The sequence below is a fragment of the Hibiscus syriacus genome, unplaced genomic scaffold, assembly GCF_006381635.1.
Source record: "Hibiscus syriacus cultivar Baekdansim isolate YM2019G1 unplaced genomic scaffold, ASM638163v2 tig00110450_pilon, whole genome shotgun sequence".
In the NCBI taxonomy this organism is placed as follows: Eukaryota; Viridiplantae; Streptophyta; class Magnoliopsida; order Malvales; family Malvaceae; genus Hibiscus; species Hibiscus syriacus.
The window spans coordinates 6,055,027-6,061,612 of NW_024062743.1; the positions used below are offsets into that span (position 1 = coordinate 6,055,027).

Consider the following 6,586-nt stretch of genomic DNA (forward strand, 5'->3'; position numbering starts at 1 on the left):
CTCAATTGTATTCATTCTTATGTGTTCTTTCTTTGTTCTAGAATTGTGCAAACATCTTGCTTAGTGAGGTTTTTCTGTAAGTTTACGAAATTTGTAATCTTCTCTTTGGGAGAAAGTGTTATCAAGAATTTTTGGTATAATTCTTGAGGGAGTTGTAAGGTTACTCTTTGTCCTCAAAAGAAAGAATAAATTAGTGAATTTGTTGGAAAATCCTTAGTGTAGATAGCTAAGGTAGTGGATGTAGATTTTGGTTGAGAAAGTTGAACCACTCTAAATCGCTGTGCAAATATTTTCTATTTTCTGCAAAAGCTTCCACCAAAATTTTTATTGTCAATTCACCCCCTTTTGGCTATTTCGTCGATAGATTAACTAAACAAATATAATTAACAATATTTATAATTTTAATTATATAATAATCTTATTTTAATAAAAAATATAATTTATAATAATTTCTATTTAAATAAAATATATTAATCTTTATATTTTTATTTATAAAATTATATAAATAATATTCTAATAACAATATTTGCATAAATGATATTGAATAAATTAATCTAATATTTTATAATAATATTAAGTTTCTTTATAATAAGTAATATTATTTAGGAACAATTGCATTAGAAGTCCTTGTACTTTTGACGAAAAAATTATTGGCTCTCATATTATTTTGTCTCTTAATGTGACACTTCAACTCAGAAAACAAACTCAATGTGACACTCTGATAACGTTTTTCGTTATTGACCATTAAGGTGATAACGTGGTAGTTTACAGTGCTGACGTGGTAGTCCATCTGTCATGTTGGAGTTATCAATTTAGCTCATCTATCATGTCATCCGACACGTTATCAACTATCGTAGACTGTCATGTCAGCATCGTATATCGTCACGTCAGCACTGTGAACTGCCACTTCAGCATTGAACTGTCAATGACGAAAAACATTCGTCAAAGGACCACATTGAGTTTATTTTTTAAGTTGAAGTGTCACATTAAAAGAAAAAAATAACATGAGAGCCACATTGGTTTTTTTAAGTATAGGAACCTCTAATGCCTTTTTACCTATTATTTGTATTTGATATTCATAATAAATAATTTTTAGAAAGTTTATCGACCAATAAAAAATACTTTACAAAACATCGTCTAAACACCCCTAAAATAATTTTAGAAACTGTTCTTTAAAAAAATATAATTTATATTACAAAAATCATTTTTTTTCAATAAAAACATTTATTCGCACTCAAAATTTAATTTAATGTAGGTATGGCTAAATAACCCATATCTGGCTGTGTTATTGCATATAATACAAGTAAACAACTCCCTTATTATTCCACCATATCTGGCTGTGCCAGTAAGTGTATTTATATACATGAACGCCTAATACAATATTTTCCCCTTTGCTATTCAACTACAAAGGCACTTGAAGTACCTGAAAAATGGCGAATTGAACCAAAAAGTGATTTCGAAGCACCAAAATGGCTTATCCTATAAACACCAGTGACCACTGATTCTGGTATCCTCCACTCTATGGTTGCATAACTCCGAGGACTTAGTTTTGCAGGCCTTGGCCACTTAAACCTTAAGCAAAAATCGTCTTCGTCGTATGCTGGGATCCATGTATTTTGATCTTGGAGAAGTTCAACCAACGAGAACGTGCTCTCCTTCATGAGGTCATTCCTAGGACATGCAGACCAGAAGGTGACCGAGACCATATCACCCCGCTTGAAGGTGGAATTTGAGACATCCTCTTTAACATCTCCAAAATTCACACCGAGAGGGGTCGCATCGAGGACAACCGGTGTTAATAAGCTAATCTGCTTATCGAGAAGATCTGGTGGCTGTTGTCCTGTTTCGACAGATCTGCCGCTGATAAGAGCCTCTGCGAGTTTCTTGAACTCTTGTATGTATGCATTAAGCGTGTGTGGTCCGTACAGAGTAGAGGCTCCCTAACAACAATAATAATATCAATAGACCAAATATCTATAGCCTATAACAATGAACCGTAACGATATAACAGACCGACCCAATTAACAAGCCAAAATTCGTGTTACAAACGAATCGATGACGAAGAAAGGTGCAACACGAACCTCATATCTCTGCACTTGATACTCCTCAAAAGTGGAAACATATTGGGAATAAGTATTTGTCAACCCTGCAATGACAATACGGACATTACTGCCGAATCGACTATTGCATCCCGTGGTAAGCACCGTCTTAACTGCATCTCGAAGGCGCCTGCCAACCATAGTTGTGAACTCTGCAAGAAATTATAGCATTAGGAAAATAGTTCAACATTCATCAAGACAGCTATTACTAAAATTACAAGCCATTTGAAAGGTATATAGTAGCCATGAACTGCAGCAACCTCCAAAATGAATAAAGTAAGAGAGTGATAATAATAATAATTATTATTATTATTGTTAAAGAAGATTACTTCTACCTGCAGGTACACTGAGAATGACAAGTTGCCCTATCTGCAATATTTGAACCGGAAGTATAGAGGGCTGCATGAATCATTCAATCTGAGGACAAAATTAAAACATTCCCAAATTCTTGTCAAATTCTTGTCCCTAGAATTTGAAAGCAAAATGAGGCCCCATGGCCATGTGCTATACAAATTTACATTCCAGTTTAAAACAGCATATACATATATCCCATGGTCTAACGCTTTTTCACCACATACATCAAGCGCACTCAAACTAAACACTTACTGCCCAGTCATACGGTTGCTTCATTTCACTGGTATCGAGCAAAATAGGCTTTGGTTTCTGACAATTGATCTGTTCCTCGCTTGGCATTTTCAGCACGTTCCTTAACAATCTCCAAAAGGCATTCCCCTGAAAGGAAACATAGTAACAGAATCACTGCATAGATTTATCTATTCCATCCTTACATGGCACTAAGACAAATGTGGCAAGTCTGCAGCTTTGGTTCTCTTACCTGATCATCTCCTTGTGTGAAATCAAATGCTCCGGGACCGTCAGTTGTTCCATCAGCAAAAGCAAACCCCATAGCTGCAGGGCAGGTTTTCACCACCTCATTCCCACCTCCAGCTTTAGGAATTGAAACTTCAAGGTTAGAGAAATCTAGAAAGGCGTGTTGATACCCGACCTTTCCTTTCAACTTTTCGGTTCCCTTATTAAAAAGTTCAACCGCCTTTTGACTTGCCTTTTTCCGATGATCTCTGTGCTTTCGAATTCATCAGGGTAGCTGCCAGCAAATGTTGACATGGTCCCATCAGTGAACAGTGATAAAGGGGGCAAAAGCGAATGTGTAAGATGCAAACAGAATACCCTGGGCCCCTGCCATAACACAGTTCATTCTTCCCATTGCAGGTGCTATGATTGAAATCGCATGGCAGTCCGGTGTCCATGCAAAATGCGCCAAGCGTGTTCGGGCTGACATCACCACAATTTGATTGACAGAATGTTGATACAAACTGGGGTCTATCTGCATGCCTTAAGGAATTCCTAACTCGTTTTGCAACATTCAGAAGTCTAGTAGCAGGTCGCCCTTGAGAAGATTTGAATGAAGCAGCAAGTTCCATCAACTCTTTACCTATTCGAATCAAATGCAGCGAGTGCTATATGTTCTTAGGAGTAACAAATGATCAAGAACATTGTGTATGCATAATTTCTCTGTCTGCTACTGATGCTTCTAAATAAGTTTACTTGGTCCTAGATTTAAGTCAGGTGGGCACATTTATCAAGCCAACTTAAGGTTTGAAAATGACACAAAATGGCAGATCTGAACGAGAAAATAAGACATCAGCTTTTCTCATAGAATTCGATTCCATCATCGAGTTCTAGTCGTTCTTTAAATTAAACCTTATCGTCTTTCTTGTAAGCATGGAAGGACATATTATAGCAAAAGGATAACTGCTAACTAGCATAACACGATCAAGCTTCCTACATTAGAACAATAATTCTCCATACAACTTAAAAGCGAGATTAACTTACGTTTGTCACCAAACTTAGGAATGATTCTGGAAACTCTTCGAGGGATTCTATCACGGGCGGATTTGTTGAAAGAGAGGGTGTCAGAATCTGTCATAAAACCTGTCTGTTTGAACCAATCTTCCATAAATCGTGTCAATGAGTTTGTACTACTCATAGAAGTTCCATGGGTAGCAAACCAGTTAAAGCTGCCTGTGGGACCCCACTCTTCGTCAACAAACTTAATCAATGCCATTTCTTTATCAACGTTGTACTTATATTTACTTCGTTCATCGGCTGGATTATTCAGATAAGCGCTTGGACTACGATTTATACCAGCATCCAAGAGTTCCCCTGTACCACCATTGTGTGCCTAAATATTCATATCAACCTAAAGAAAGTAAATATGTAATGACTATAAGTAAACTTTCTCACCATTGTTTATCAGAATATAACCTGGGCGGAGATTTTCATGAGCTTGAATAATGCTTTTCTCGATCCCATCGACAATAACATCAAAGGACTCTCTTACAAATCCAAGAGAAGTTACAATATACACAACATATTGAAGATATTCCCCAGGGCCAGCATGAGTATGAATGCCACTGATGGCAACATTCTTCTCAGTGTAAAGCTCATCATACCTACACAAAGTAAAGCATTATCATTGAAAAATAGGCTTACAACCTGCTTAATCCTAAAAGCAGAATAAAAGTTCAGGGTTGTACCTTGCTTTTAATCTCTCAAGTACTTTAATTGTAACAATTTGTGAGGCCATACAGGCTTCAAGATTCACAAACACGATACGGTTCCCCTGAGGTTCGGCGACGATAAAGGTTCTAGCACGCAATCGAAAATGAATGCCGGATGCGATTTGTTTGATATTTGCATAACCCATCATGTTAACATCAGCAGCAGGCCCCGTTATGTCATGGCTACCAAGGCCAATCAAATAATCCGAAGCTGATAAAGATACTCCAATTTGCAGTAAAAGAAACAACAAGGAAGAGAACCAGATAACCCTAGATGGCCTCTCCATAAAGCAACAATCTTTACAAACTATCTTCATAGCTTCAGCCTTATTTCATTCTTCACCCAAAAAAAAACGGAAAGTAAGCTCTATATTTCAGATTCATACAATAATGGGTCCAAGCTAGAGCTTACCATAATTGAAAATAACCAAATTCTAATAGCAAAACATCAAATCTGTCAAAGAAAAAGAAACAAACAAGAAGACGGGAAAATGGGTAAATACCTGTAGGTTGAAGCAGTGTTTGAGTCAAAATCTGAAGCTTGTTGAAAGTGACGTTGTAGGGAAGAAGCTCACTCATACAAGGAAACACTAAAGAGTGATATTATATATATAATATTTACTTACAATACAATAAATGCTTATATCTACGTATACACTGCTCGAATTTATTTTTTTAAAAAAGTAACAACAATTCCTTAATTAATGAGTTTGTTTTATTCGTGATACAGAGTGATATTGAATAAAGTAATTATATCTCCTTTGGGTGTGAGCCGTTGTTTAAAAGGATAAAAAGAGTAGATCATTACAAGAAGTGCCAAAAGGAGACATTCGTGTTGGGAAGCGAGACTTCCTTTCAGTTTCAGGCCAACGATTATTACATGAGTAACTGCAGGTGTACTAAAATATGTCTAAACATCATTGAACAAACAATTTAAAGTGTCTAAACATCCTGTCACTTCACAAATCAAACAAGCTTGGATGGTGAAGATTATGATTGTTAAGGCAAAGTGTTATGGATTGGTGTCCCACAACCAAGAGATGGAAGAATTCTTCTGTGTTTTTGACGGAGTTATCTCAGGAAGAGTGGATTAATATATTGTTAATATACGGCGTTACCGGAAATATAATAAGATACTTAATAAAGTCGGTTTAGTGCTATCAAAAATATTGAGTAAAAATAATGTTGTAGGTGGAAATCATGAAGAAATATTAAAAAATTTGGCAATTGACAAACTTAGCTTGTCAGTAGGTATCGATACCTTGCAAAGCAGTATCAATATGTAACAATATAAAAGGTTGAAGTTTGACAAAACCGGTTTCAATTTGACAAAACCAGTAGAAAAACCTGAATTATTGAAATTTGTATTTTCTAAGTATATGCACCAAATTATCGATACTTTAGGATTTTAAAAAAATTGCAATAATAGCGCCTATAAAGTATTGATACTTTATAAACATGTATCAATACATGACAATATATCTTGTAAAAATATGACAAAATCGGTTTCAATATGACAAAACCAGTAAAGAGCTACCAGATATGTTGAAGGTATCGATACTTTTATAAGTATATGTATCATAGTATCGATACTTTAGGAATTTAAAAGAATTGCAATAGTAGTGCCTATAAAGTATCGATACTTTAGAAACATTTATCAATACATGACAATATAACAAGTTAAAATATGAAAAAACCGATTTTAATATGACAAAACCGATAAAGCGCTACCAAATATGTTGAAGGTATCGATACTTTAATAAGCATATGTATCATATTATCGATACTTTTAAAAGAAAAAAAATGAAAACGTATCGAAAGTATCGACACCTGACACAAAAGTATCGAGACTTAGGTAATTGTATCGATTAAATATAAATAAAATTTCCAGTTAAAATATCAAAT

The 6,586-nt window shown here is 35.2% G+C and overlaps 1 pseudogene; it reads right to left on the minus strand.

The window, feature by feature from the left end:
* Positions 1-1,369: 1,369 nt before the first annotated feature.
* Positions 1,370-4,998, minus strand: LOC120125947 (annotated as a pseudogene).
* Positions 4,999-6,586: the final 1,588 nt, after the last annotated feature.